The sequence below is a fragment of the Bombina bombina genome, chromosome 9, assembly GCF_027579735.1.
Source record: "Bombina bombina isolate aBomBom1 chromosome 9, aBomBom1.pri, whole genome shotgun sequence".
NCBI lineage: Eukaryota > Metazoa > Chordata > Amphibia > Anura > Bombinatoridae > Bombina > Bombina bombina.
The window spans coordinates 281759207-281774370 of record NC_069507.1 but is presented as its reverse complement, the minus strand read 5'-3'; the positions used below and the strand labels follow the sequence as shown (position 1 = coordinate 281774370).

At 43.2% G+C, this 15164-nt stretch overlaps 1 protein-coding gene across 2 annotated transcripts in view; it reads left to right on the top strand.

Annotated features, from left to right (window-relative positions):
* The first annotated feature begins 1882 nt into the window (after positions 1 to 1882).
* LOC128640342 (zinc finger protein 384) overlaps positions 1883 to 15164 on the top strand; it is a 136008-nt gene continuing 122726 nt past the window's right edge. For both annotated transcript variants that reach the window (XM_053692839.1, XM_053692838.1), the window contains exon 1: positions 1883 to 1989. The gene's annotated coding sequence lies outside the window, so the exon portion shown is untranslated. The remainder of the gene's footprint in view (positions 1990 to 15164) is intronic.

Below are 15164 nucleotides of genomic sequence, written 5' to 3'. Positions count from 1 at the left end.
ACATGATATAAATTCACTGCTGATGACGCACAGTCATTATAAAGTGATAACGACCGCTAGTTTCTGGGTGGTGATACATAAATAATTACACAAGTCACTACAGTGTATGAAGTACAAGAAGATAACGAGAGGTATGTGCGGAGATGACGCAAGATATAAATTCACTGCTGATGACGCACAGTCATTATAAAGTGATAACGACCGCTAGTTTCTGGGTGGTGATACATAAATAATTACACAAGTCACTACAGTGTACGAAGTACAAGAAGATAACGAGAGGTATGTGCGGAGATGACGCAAGATATAAATTCACCGCTGATGACGCACAGTCATTATAAAGTGATAACGACCGCTAGTTTCTGGGTGGTGATACATAAATAATTACACAAGTCACTACAGTGTATGACGTACAAGAAGATAACGAGCGGTTTGTGCGGAGATGACGCAAGATATAAATTCACCGCTGATGACGCACAGTCATTATAAAGTGATAACGACCGCTAGTTTCTGGGTGGTGATACATAAATAATTACACAAGTCACTACAGTGTACGAAGTACAAGAAGATAACGAGAGGTATGTGCGGAGATGACGCAAGATATAAATTCACCGCTGATGACGCACAGTCATTATAAAGTGATAACGACCGCTAGTTTCTGGGTGGCGATACATAAATAATTACACAAGTCACTACAGTGTATGAAGTACAAGAAGATAACGAGCGGTTTGTGAGGGATGACACATGATATAAATTCTCTGCTGATGACGCACAGTCATTATAAAGTGATAACGACCGCTAGTTTCTGGGTGGTGATACATAAATAATTACACAAGTCACTACAGTGTATGACGTACATGAAGATAACGAGAGGTTTGTGCGGAGATGACGCAAGATATAAATTCACCGCTGATGACGCACAGTCATTATAAAGTGATAACGACCGCTAGTTTCTGGGTGGTGATACATAAATAATTACACAAGTCACTACAGTGTATGAAGTACAAGAAGATAACGAGCGGTTTGTGAGGGATGACACATGATATAAATTCTCTGCTGATGACGCACAGTCATTATAAAGTGATAACGACCGCTAGTTTCTGGGTGGTGATACATAAATAATTACACAAGTCACTACAGTGTATGAAGTACAAGAAGATAACGAGCGGTTTGTGAGGGATGACACATGATATAAATTCACTGCTGATGACGCACAGTCATTATAAAGTGATAACGACCGCTAGTTTCTGGGTGGTGATACATAAATAATTACACAAGTCACTACAGTGTATGACGTACAAGAAGATAACGAGCGGTTTGTGAGGGATGACACATGATATAAATTCACTGCTGATGACGCACAGTCATTATAAAGTGATAACGACCGCTAGTTTCTGGGTGAGGATAATTACACAATAATTTATAATAAAGGGTCATCTATAGACGGTTTTAGACTTCACACTTCGCTGCAAGCCGCATCCTTACATAAACCCACCACACAACACCAGTGCATTATGGGACATGCTAAAACCAGCAAGCTACTCTGCTGCTCTTTGTCCATTTCACTGATTAAATAAAGATCATTTGTAGAAAAAAAAATGGCGCCCAATAAAAACCCTCACAGCCAACTTGGAGTGGGCGTGACTTCAGATGGGCGCGCTGCTGTGACGTTTAATAAAGGTAAGTTTTTATGACGTATAGGTGTTTGGCAGCCATGTCATGTACTGGCAGCGTGGTCACTGATTTACCTCACCATAGAACCATGTATGTGGGACGCGGCCTGTCAGGTGCGGAGCTCACTCCGGTAGGTCTGGCTCTAGGAGCTTTAGAATATTTAGCTCTAGAAACCTTTGTTGCCCACACTAAATATGACCGCCGGAAATCACGGGAGGCTACCGCCATCGAGCGCGCCCCCGAAGAGCACCGGAAGCGGAAGCGGCACGGGGAACTGAGGTAGACGGACACCGAGAGGCTGGGAGACGGTAATGTGAGGTAAATTGGCTAAATATCGCGATATAGCGCGCTGTGCGGTAACGGGGATTGTGATTTTGTTAGTGTGACAGTAACTGTGTGTAATAATACCCGAGTGTATGTGCGCGTGCCTGGTGTTATAAGCTCACAGCCCTGAGTGTAACAGTGTCTGAGGATATGCGTGTGCACGTACAGTACGCGCGCACGTATTATTCGGATGTATAGATATAATATTTGTGTGCGCGCGCCTGCACCTCTATGCTGCAGTGCACGTTTAATGCGTGTGCACATTACTCTGGTACTTGTGTGTGTGTGTGCTCTGTATGTTACTCTGGTACTTGTGTGTGTGTGTGTGCTCTGTATGTTACACTGGTACTTGTGTGTGTGTGTGCTCTGTATGTTACACTGGTACATGTGTGTGTGTGCTCTGTATGTTACACTGGTACATGTGTGTGTGTGTGTGCTCTGTATGTTACACTGGTACATGTGTGTGTGTGTGTGCTCTGTATGTTACACTGGTACATGTGTGTGTGTGCTCTGTATGTTACACTGGTACATGTGTGTGTGTGTGCTCTGTATGTTACACTGGTACATGTGTGTGTGTGTGCTCTGTATGTTACACTGGTACATGTGTGTGTGTGTGCTCTGTATGTTACACTGGTACATGTGTGTGTGTGCTCTGTATGTTACACTGGTACATGTGTGTGTGTGTGCTCTGTATGTTACACTGGTACATGTGTGTGTGTGTGTGCTCTGTATGTTACACTGGTACATGTGTGTGTGTGTGTGCTCTGTATGTTACACTGGTACATGTGTGTGTGTGCTCTGTATGTTACACTGGTACATGTGTGTGTGTGCTCTGTATGTTACACTGGTACATGTGTGTGTGTGTGCTCTGTATGTTACACTGGTACATGTGTGTGTGTGTGCTCTGTATGTTACACTGGTACATGTGTGTGTGCTCTGTATGTTACACTGGTACGTGTGTGTGTGTGCTCTGTATGTTACACTGGTACATGTGTGTGTGTGCTCTGTATGTTACACTGGTACATGTGTGTGTGTGTGCTCTGTATGTTACACTGGTACGTGTGTGTGTGTGTGCTCTGTATGTTACACTGGTACATGTGTGTGTGTGCTCTGTATGTTACACTGGTACTTGTGTGTGTGTGTGTGTGCTCTGTATGTTACACTGGTACATGTGTGTGTGTGTGCTCTGTATGTTACACTGGTACATGTGTGTGTGTGTGTGCTCTGTATGTTACACTGGTACATGTGTGTGTGTGTGTGCTCTGTATGTTACACTGGTACTTGTGTGTGTGTGTGTGCTCTGTATGTTACACTGGTACGTGTGTGTGTGTGCTCTGTATGTTACACTGGTACATGTGTGTGTGTGTGTGCTCTGTATGTTACACTGGTACATGTGTGTGTGTGTGTGCTCTGTATGTTACACTGGTACGTGTGTGTGTGTGCTCTGTATGTTACACTGGTACATGTGTGTGTGTGTGCTCTGTATGTTACACTGGTACATGTGTGTGTGTGTGTGTGCTCTGTATGTTACACTGGTACGTGTGTGTGTGTGCTCTGTATGTTACACTGGTACATGTGTGTGTGTGTGTGCTCTGTATGTTACACTGGTACGTGTGTGTGTGTGCTCTGTATGTTACACTGGTACATGTGTGTGTGTGTGCTCTGTATGTTACACTGGTACATGTGTGTGTGTGTGTGTGCTCTGTATGTTACACTGGTACATGTGTGTGTGCTCTGTATGTTACACTGGTACATGTGTGTGTGTGCTCTGTATGTTACACTGGTACATGTGTGTGTGTGCTCTGTATGTTACACTGGTACATGTGTGTGTGTGCTCTGTATGTTACACTGGTACATGTGTGTGTGTGCTCTGTATGTTACACTGGTACATGTGTGTGTGTGTGCTCTGTATGTTACACTGGTACATGTGTGTGTGTGTGCTCTGTATGTTACACTGGTACATGTGTGTGTGTGTGTGCTCTGTATGTTACACTGGTACATGTGTGTGTGTGCTCTGTATGTTACACTGGTACATGTGTGTGTGTGCTCTGTATGTTACACTGGGTACATGTGTGTGTGTGCTCTGTATGTTACACTGGTACATGTGTGTGTGTGTGTGCTCTGTATGTTTACACCGGGTACTTGTGGTGTGTGTGTGTGTCTCTGTATGTTACACTGGTACAGGTGTGTGTTGTGGTGCTCTGTATGGTGACACGGGGTACATGTGTGTGTTGTGCTCTGTATGTTACACTGGTACATGTGGGTGGTGTGCGCTGTATGTTACACTGGACATGTGTGGTGTGGGCTCTGTATTTTACACTGGTACTTTGTGTGTGTGTGTGCTCTGGATGATGTACACTGGGACTTGTGTGTGTGTCTCTGGTTGTTTACTCTGTACTTGTGTGTGTGTTGTGTGCTCTGTTTGTTACACTGGTACTTGTGTGTGTGTGCTCTGTATGTTACACTGGTACGGTGTGTGTGTGTGGTGCTCTGTATTGTTACACACTGGTACTTGTGTGTGTGTGTGCTCTGTATGTTACACTGGTACATGGGTGTGTGTGTTGCTCTGTATGTTACAAATGGTACCAACATGTGTGTTGTGTGTGCTCTGTATGTTACACTGGTACTTGTGTGTGTGTGCTCTGTATGTTACACTGGTACATGTGTGTGTGTGCTCTGTATGTTACACTGGTACATGTGTGTGTGTGCTCTGTATGTTACACTGGTACATGTGTGTGTGTGCTCTGTATGTTACACTGGTACATGTGTGTGTGTGCTCTGTATGTTACACTGGTACATGTGTGTGTGTGCTCTGTATGTTACACTGGTACATGTGTGTGTGTGCTCTGTATGTTACACTGGTACATGTGTGTGTGTGTGCTCTGTATGTTACACTGGTACTTGTGTGTGTGTGCTCTGTATGTTACACTGGTACATGTGTGTGTGTGTGCTCTGTATGTTACACTGGTACATGTGTGTGTGTGCTCTGTATGTTACACTGGTACATGTGTGTGTGTGTGCTCTGTATGTTACACTGGTACATGTGTGTGTGTGCTCTGTATGTTACACTGGTACATGTGTGTGTGTGCTCTGTATGTTACACTGGTACATGTGTGTGTGTGTGCTCTGTATGTTACACTGGTACATGTGTGTGTGTGTGCTCTGTATGTTACACTGGTACATGTGTGTGTGTGTGCTCTGTATGTTAACACTGGTACATGTGTGTGTGTGTGTGTGCTCTGTATGTTACACTGGTACATGTGTGTGTTGTGCTCTGTATGTTACACTGGTACATGTGTGTGTGAGTGCTCTGTATGTTACACTGGTACATGTGTGTGTGTTGTGCTCTGTATGTTACACTGGTCATGTGTGTGTGTGTGCTCTGTATGTTACACTGGTACATGTGTGTGGTGTGCTCTGTATGTTACACTGGTACATGTGTGTGTGTGCTCTGTATGTTACACTGGTACATGTGTGGTGTGTGCTCTGTACTGTTACCACTGGTACCTTGTGTGTGTGTGCTCTGTATGTTACCACTGGTACATGTGTGTGTGTGTGCTCTGTATGTTACACTGGTACATGTGTGTGTGTGTGCTCTGTATGTTACACTGGTACATTGTGTGTGTGTGCTCTGTATGTTACACTGGTACATGTGTGTGTGTGTGCCTCTGTATGTTACACTGGTACTTGTGTGTGTGTGTGCTCTGTATGTTACACTGGTACATGTGTGTGTGTGCTCTGTATGTTACACTGGTACATGTGTGTGTGTGTGTGCTCTGTATGTTACACTGGTACCATGGTGTGTGTGTGTGTGCTCTGTTTGTTACACTGGTACTTGTGTGTGTGTGTGCTCTGTATGTTACACTGGTACATGTGTGTGTGTGCTCTGTATGTTACACTGGTACATGTGTGTGTGTGTGCTCTGTATGTTACACTGGTACTTGTGTGTGTGTGTGCTCTGTATGTTACACTGGTACTTGTGTGTGTGTGTGTGTGCTCTGTATGTTACACTGGTACATGTGTGTGTGTGTGCTCTGTATGTTACACTGGTACATGTGTGTGTGTGCTCTGTATGTTACACTGGTACGTGTGTGTGTGTGCTCTGTATGTTACACTGGTACATGTGTGTGTGTGTGCTCTGTATGTTACACTGGTACATGTGTGTGTGTGTGCTCTGTATGTTACACTGGTACGTGGTGTGTGTGTGCTCTGTATGTTACACTGGTACATGTGTGTGTGTGTGCTCTGTATGTTACACTGGTACATGTGTGTGTGTGCTCTGTATGTTACACTGTTACATAGTGTGTGTGTGTGTGCTCTGTATGTTACACTGGTACATGTGTGTGTGTGTGCTCTGTATGTTACACTGGTACATGTGTGTGTGTGTGCTCTGTATGTTACACTGGTACATCGTGTGTGTGTGCTCTGTATGTTACACCTGGTACATGTGTGTGTGTGCTCTGTATGTTACACTGGTACTCTTGTGTGTGTGTGCTCTGTATGTTACACTGGTACATGTGTGTGTGTGTGCTCTGTATGTTACACTGGTACATGTGTGTGTGTGCTCTGTATGTTACACTGGTACATGTGTGTGTGTGCTCTGTATGTACACTGTACTGTGTGGTGTGTGCTCTGTATGTTACACTGGTACATGTGTGTGTGCTCTGTATGTTACACTGGTACATGTGTGTGTGTGTGCTCTGTATGTTACACTGGTACATGTGTGTGTGTGCTCTGTATGTTACACTGGTACTTGTGTGTGTGTGTGCTCTGTATGTTACACTGGTACTTGTGTGTGTGTGCTCTGTATGTTACACTGGTACATGTGTGTGTGTGTGCTCTGTATGTTACACTGGTACATGTGTGTGTGTGTGTGTGCTCTGTATGTTACACTGGTACATGTGTGTGTGTGTGCTCTGTATGTTACACTGGTACTTGTGTGTGTGTGTGTGCTCTGTATGTTACACTGGTACATGTGTGTGTGTGTGCTCTGTATGTTACACTGGTACATGTGTGTGTGTGCTCTGTATGTTACACTGGTACATGTGTGTGTGTGTGTGCTCTGTATGTTACACTGGTACATGTGTGTGTGTGCTCTGTATGTTACACTGGTACATGTGTGTGTGTGTGCTCTGTATGTTACACTGGTACATTGTGGTGTGTGTGCTCTGTATGTTACACTGGTACATGTGTGTGTGTGCTCTGTATGTTACACTGGTACATGTGTGTGTGTGTGTGTGCTCTGTATGTTACACTGGTACGTGTGTGTGTGTGTGCTCTGTATGTTACACTGGTACTTGTGTGTGTGTGTGCTCTGTATGTTACACTGGTACGTGTGTGTGCGCTCTGTATGTTACACTGGTACTTGTGTGTGTGTGCTCTGTATGTTACACTGGTACATGTGTGTGTGCTCTGTATGTTACACTGGTACATGTGTGTGTGTGCTCTGTATGTTACACTGGTACATGTGTGTGTGTGTGCTCTGTATGTTACACTGGTACATGTGTGTGTGTGTGCTCTGTATGTTACACTGGTACTTGTGTGTGTGTGCTCTGTATGTTACACTGGTACTTGTGTGTGTGTGTGTGCTCTGTATGTTACACTGGTACGTGTGTGTGTGTGTGTGTGCTCTGTATGTTACACTGGTACATGTGTGTGTGCTCTGTATGTTACACTGGTACATGTGTGTGTGTGTGCTCTGTATGTTACACTGGTACATGTGTGTGTGTGTGTGCTCTGTATGTTACACTGGTACATGTGTGTGTGTGTGTGCTCTGTATGTTACACTGGTACATGTGTGTGTGTGTGTGTGTGCTCTGTATGTTACACTGGTACATGTGTGTGTGTGTGCTCTGTATGTTACACTGGTACATGTGTGTGTGTGTGTGTGCTCTGTATGTTACACTGGTACATGTGTGTGTGTGTGCTCTGTATGTTACACTGGTACTTGTGTGTGTGTGTGTGCTCTGTATGTTACACTGGTACGTGTGTGTGTGTGTGCGCTCTGTATGTTACACTGGTACTTGTGTGTGTGTGCTCTGTATGTTACACTGGTACATGTGTGTGTGTGTGTGTGCTCTGTATGTTACACTGGTACATGTGTGTGTGTGCTCTGTATGTTACACTGGTACATGTGTGTGTGTGTGCTCTGTATGTTACACTGGTACATGTGTGTGTGTGCTCTGTATGTTACACTGGTACATGTGTGTGTGCTCTGTATGTTACACTGGTACTTGTGTGTGTGTGCTCTGTATGTTACACTGGTACTTGTGTGTGTGTGTGTGCTCTGTATGTTACACTGGTACTTGTGTGTGTGTGCTCTGTATGTTACACTGGTACATGTGTGTGTGTGTGTGCTCTGTATGTTACACTGGTACATGTGTGTGTGTGTGCTCTGTATGTTACACTGGTACATGTGTGTGTGTGCTCTGTATGTTACACTGGTACATGTGTGTGTGTGCTCTGTATGTTACACTGGTACATGTGTGTGTGTGTGCTCTGTATGTTACACTGGTACTTGTGTGTGTGTGCTCTGTATGTTACACTGGTACTTGTGTGTGTGTGTGTGCTCTGTATGTTACACTGGTACTTGTGTGTGTGTGCTCTGTATGTTACACTGGTACTTGTGTGTGTGTGTGCTCTGTATGTTACACTGGTACTTGTGTGTGTGTGTGCTCTGTATGTTACACTGGTACATGTGTGTGTGTGTGCTCTGTATGTTACAATGGTACATGTGTGTGTGTGCTCTGTATGTTACACTGGTACATGTGTGTGTGTGTGCTCTGTATGTTACACTGGTACATGTGTGTGCTCTGTATGTTACACTGGTACATGTGTGTGTGTGCTCTGTATGTTACACTGGTACATGTGTGTGTGTGCTCTGTATGTTACACTGGTACATGTGTGTGTGTGTGCTCTGTATGTTACACTGGTACATGTGTGTGTGTGTGCTCTGTATGTTACACTGGTACATGTGTGTGTGTGTGCTCTGTATGTTACACTGGTACATGTGTGTGTGTGTGCTCTGTATGTTACACTGGTACATGTGTGTGTGCTCTGTATGTTACACTGGTACATGTGTGTGTGTGCTCTGTATGTTACACTGGTACTTGTGTGTGTGTGTGCTCTGTATGTTACACTGGTACTTGTGTGTGTGTGTGCTCTGTATGTTACACTGGTACATGTGTGTGTGCTCTGTATGTTACACTGGTACATGTGTGTGTGTGTGCTCTGTATGTTACACTGGTACTTGTGTGTGTGTGTGCTCTGTATGTTACACTGGTACATGTGTGTGTGTGCTCTGTATGTTACACTGGTACATGTGTGTGTGTGCTCTGTATGTTACACTGGTACTTGTGTGTGTGTGCTCTGTATGTTACACTGGTACATGTGTGTGTGTGTGTGCTCTGTATGTTACACTGGTACATGTGTGTGTGTGCTCTGTATGTTACACTGGTACATGTGTGTGTGCTCTGTATGTTACACTGGTACTTGTGTGTGTGTGTGCTCTGTATGTTACACTGGTACTTGTGTGTGTGTGTGTGCTCTGTATGTTACACTGGTACGTGTGTGTGTGTGCTCTGTATGTTACACTGGTACATGTGTGTGTGTGTGTGCTCTGTATGTTACACTGGTACATGTGTGTGTGTGTGTGCTCTGTATGTTACACTGGTACATGTGTGTGTGTGTGCTCTGTATGTTACACTGGTACATGTGTGTGTGTGTGCTCTGTATGTTACACTGGTACGTGTGTGTGTGTGTGCTCTGTATGTTACACTGGTACGTGTGTGTGTGTGCTCTGTATGTTACACTGGTACATGTGTGTGTGCTCTGTATGTTACACTGGTACATGTGTGTGTGTGTGCTCTGTATGTTACACTGGTACATGTGTGTGTGTGTGTGTGTGCTCTGTATGTTACACTGGTACATGTGTGTGTGTGTGCTCTGTATGTTACACTGGTACATGTGTGTGTGTGTGTGTGTGTGTGCTCTGTATGTTACACTGGTACATGTGTGTGTGTGCTCTGTATGTTACACTGGTACATGTGTGTGTGTGCTCTGTATGTTACACTGGTACATGTGTGTGTGTGCTCTGTATGTTACACTGGTACATGTGTGTGTGTGCTCTGTATGTTACACTGGTACATGTGTGTGTGTGTGCTCTGTATGTTACACTGGTACATGTGTGTGTGCTCTGTATGCTACACTGGTACATGTGTGTGTGTGTGCTCTGTATGTTACACTGGTACATGTGTGTGTGCTCTGTATGTTACACTGGTACATGTGTGTGTGCTCTGTATGTTACACTGGTACATGTGTGTGTGTGCTCTGTATGTTACACTGGTACATGTGTGTGTGTGCTCTGTATGTTACACTGGTACATGTGTGTGTGTGCTCTGTATGTTACACTGGTACATGTGTGTGTGTGTGCTCTGTATGTTACACTGGTACGTGTGTGTGTGTGCTCTGTATGTTACACTGGTACATGTGTGTGTGTGTGCTCTGTATGTTACACTGGTACATGTGTGTGTGTGTGTGCTCTGTATGTTACACTGGTACATGTGTGTGTGCTCTGTATGTTACACTGGTACATGTGTGTGTGTGCTCTGTATGTTACACTGGTACATGTGTGTGTGCTCTGTATGTTACACTGGTACGTGTGTGTGTGTGTGCGCTCTGTATGTTACACTGGTACGTGTGTGCGCTCTGTATGTTACACTGGTACGTGTGTGTGTGTGTGTGCTCTGTATATTACACTGGTACATGTGTGTGTGCTCTGTATGTTACACTGGTACATGTGTGTGTGCTCTGTATGTTACACTGGTACATGTGTGTGTGCTCTGTATGTTACACTGGTACATGTGTGTGTGCTCTGTATGTTACACTGGTACATGTGTGTGTGCTCTGTATGTTACACTGGTACATGTGTGTGTGCTCTGTATGTTACACTGGTACATGTGTGTGTGCTCTGTATGTTACACTGGTACATGTGTGTGTGCTCTGTATGTTACACTGGTACATGTGTGTGTGTGCTCTGTATGTTACACTGGTACATGTGTGTGTGTGCTCTGTATGTTACACTGGTACGTGTGTGTGTGTGTGCTCTGTATGTTACACTGGTACTTGTGTGTGTGTGTGCTCTGTATGTTACACTGGTACATGTGTGTGCTCTATGTTACACTGGTACATGTGTGTGTGTGTGTGTGTTCTGTACGTTACACTGGTACAGGCGTGTGTGTGTTCTGTACGTTACACTGGTACAGGCGTGTGTGTGTTCTGTACGTTACACTGGTACAGGCGTGTGTGTGTTCTGTACGTTACACTGGTACAGGCGTGTGTGTGTGTGTTCTGTACGTTACACTGGTACAGGCGTGTGTGTGTTCTGTACGTTACACTGGTACAGGCGTGTGTGTGTTCTGTACGTTACACTGGTACAGGCGTGTGTGTGTTCTGTACGTTACACTGGTACAGGCGTGTGTGTGTTCTGTACGTTACACTGGTACAGGCGTGTGTGTGTTCTGTACGTTACACTGGTACAGGCGTGTGTGTGCTCTGTACATATGTGTGCACATTACACTGGTAAATACGTGTGCTTTGTACGTTACACTGGTACATGCGTGTGCACATTACACTGGTAAATACGTGTGCTTTGTACGTTACACTGGTACATGCGTGTGCACATTACACTGGTATATGCGTGTGCACATTACACTGGTAAATACGTGTGCTTTGTACGTTACACTGGTACGTGTGTGTGTTCTGTACGTTACACTGGTACATGCGTGTGCACATTACACTGGTATATGCGTGTGCACATTACACTGGTAAATACGTGTGCTTTGTACGTTACACTGGTACATGCGTGTGCACATTACACTGGTAAATACGTGTGCTTTGTACGTTACACTGGTACATGCGTGTGCACATTACACTGGTAAATACGTGTGCTTTGTACGTTACACTGGTACATGCGTGTGCACATTACACTGGTATATGCGTGTGCACATTACACTGGTAAATACGTGTGCTTTGTACGTTACACTGGTACGTGTGTGTGTTCTGTACGTTACACTGGTACATGCGTGTGCACATTACACTGGTATATGCGTGTGCACATTACACTGGTAAATACGTGTGCTTTGTACGTTACACTGGTACATGCGTGTGCACATTACACTGGTAAATACGTGTGCTTTGTACTTTACACTGGTACATGCGTGTGCACATTACACTGGTATATGCGTGTGCACATTACACTGGTAAATACGTGTGCTTTGTACGTTACACTGGTACGTGTGTGTGTTCTGTACGTTACACTGGTACATGCGTGTGCACATTACACTGGTATATGCGTGTGCACATTACACTGGTAAATACGTGTGCTTTGTACGTTACACTGGTACATGCGTGTGCACATTACACTGGTAAATACGTGTGCTTTGTACGTTACACTGGTACATGCGTGTGCACATTACACTGGTATATGCGTGTGCACATTACACTGGTAAATACGTGTGCTTTGTACGTTACACTGGTACGTGTGTGTGTTCTGTACGTTACACTGGTATATGCGTGTGCACATTACACTGGTATATGCGTGTGCACATTACACTGGTATATGCGTGTGCACATTACACTGGTATATGCGTGTGCACATTACACTGGTAAATACGTGTGCTTTGTACGTTACACTGGTACATGCGTGTGCACATTACACTGGTAAATACGTGTGCTTTGTACGTTACACTGGTACATGCGTGTGCACATTACACTGGTATATGCGTGTGCACATTACACTGGTAAATACGTGTGCTTTGTACGTTACACTGGTACGTGTGTGTGTTCTGTACGTTACACTGGTACATGCGTGTGCACATTACACTGGTATATGCGTGTGCACATTACACTGGTAAATACGTGTGCTTTGTAAGTTACACTGGTACATGCGTGTGCACATTACACTGGTAAATACGTGTGCTTTGTACGTTACACTGGTACGTGTGTGTGTTCTGTACGTTACACTGGTATATGCATGTGCACATTACACTGGTATATGCGTGTGCACATTACACTGGTAAATACGTGTGCTTTGTACGTTACACTGGTACGTGTGTGTGTTCTGTACGTTACACTGGTACATGCGTGTGCACATTACACTGGTATATGCGTGTGCACATTACACTGGTAAATACGTGTGCTTTGTACGTTACACTGGTACATGCGTGTGCACATTACACTGGTATATGTGTAATCACAGAGGTAAAAAGTGTATTTCTATAAGTTTTTTATGCAAAACTGGGGAATGGGTAATACAGGGATTCTTTCTTTTTAAACAACAAAAATTCTGGTGTTGACGATCCGTTTTAGCATTGTCGTCTATATATTACTACTCCCTAAGGGCTCAATTCGTCAAGCGATGTACATATTTGCCACCTGTTTGCTGCTTGATAAATACTGACTGCAGGTTCTCTTGTGAGAACTTGCAGTCGTAGCGAGGCGAAGAGCTTGATAAATCGAGCCTAAAGTGATGCTCACTCTTATTAAGCCAGACATTTTTTTGAGAAACATGGCAGTTTATGTTAAGTGCTCAGTAATTGCACATAAGTGCAATACCAGCAGAGGAGGCAATAGAGAGAGAGGTTATTTTTAGCAAGAGAAACTTTTTGAATATTTACTCTAAGGACAAGATTACCGTAGGGTTTTAATTCTTGTTAAATTTAATTTCTGTTAAATCTCATAAATTTTTGTGTTCAATTTGTTTATTTTCTTATCAAGTCCTCCTTAAAGGACCAGTAAACACAGTAGATTTGCATAATCAACAAATGCAAGATAACAAGACAATCCAATAGCATTTACTCTGAATTTAAAATGAGTAGTAGATTCTTTTCTAACACATTTCAAAGTTATGTATATTTCCGCTCCCCCTGTACCACGTGATAGCAATCAGCCAATCACAAATGCATATACGTATAGTCTGAGTTCTTGCACATGCTCAGTAGGAGCTGGTGACTCAAAAAAGTGTAAATATAAAAGATACTGCACATTTATTTTAATGGAAGTAAATTTGAAAATTGTTTAAAATTACATGCTGTATCTGAATCATGAACATTTTATAAAACCTGAGTGTCCCTTTAAAGGGACAGTTTACTCAAATGTTTTCCCCTGTAATTTGTTCCCAATGATCCACTTTACCTGCTGGAGTGTATTAAGTTGTTTACAAGTATTTCCATTACCCTTATATTGGCATTTAAAATAGTTTATTTAGCCTGTGGTATCCCCACCCATCCTGAAAGTTTTTGGCTTCATGGCCAAGCAGTGTTAACACAGCCAGTAGAAGAAATTACACTTCTAGTGGGGTATAGAAGAGATAAGGTAATTGTTATTTTCCATTGTTCTGTCCAAGTATTGGTGATTGGTTTATGGACAGATATAAGATAAAGAAGCATTTATATGTACACTGTGATAAAGTAATACGATCTGATTATACCTGCAAGCTCAACCCATGTTGTTAGGTTGTGGCTTCAAAACACAAAATCAGCTAATTCATATACACAAATAATCCTTAAAAAGCAAATCTCATACATTTTATACTCTGCAGCTGGTAAATAAAGTAATTGGAAAAACATTAAAGGGCCATGATATCCAAATGTTGAAACACTTAAAAAAGTGATGCAGCATAGCTGAAAAAAGCTGACTAGAAAATATTACCGGAACATCTCTATGTAAAAAAGAAAGATATATTTTACCTTTTAAAATGTCCTAAGTATTCAAACCCCATTGCAAAGGAATTTAAGCAGCAGATCAGCATGCCTGTCCCGGGACAGCTAAGGGAGTGAGCTTTGTGCACTCTCATTTTATTTCCCTATTCAGTTTAAGGAAGTTTACTATGAAATCTCATAAGAGTTCATGACCTCAGCACTGCTGATGATGATTGGCTGCTGTTCATTTCTTCATTTTTTATTTTTTTTACATTCAGCTGGGCAGCAGCTGAGTATAACTGTTTACACAGAACTTACTCTGCTGAGCTGAGGAGATTGTGAGGTAAAATATCTTCCTTTTTTACATAGAGAAGCTCAGGTGATATTTTCCTGTCAGCTTTTTACAGTTATACTGCATCAGTTTCAAGTGATTTAGCATATGAGTATTATGTCCCTTTAAGGGAAAAACTA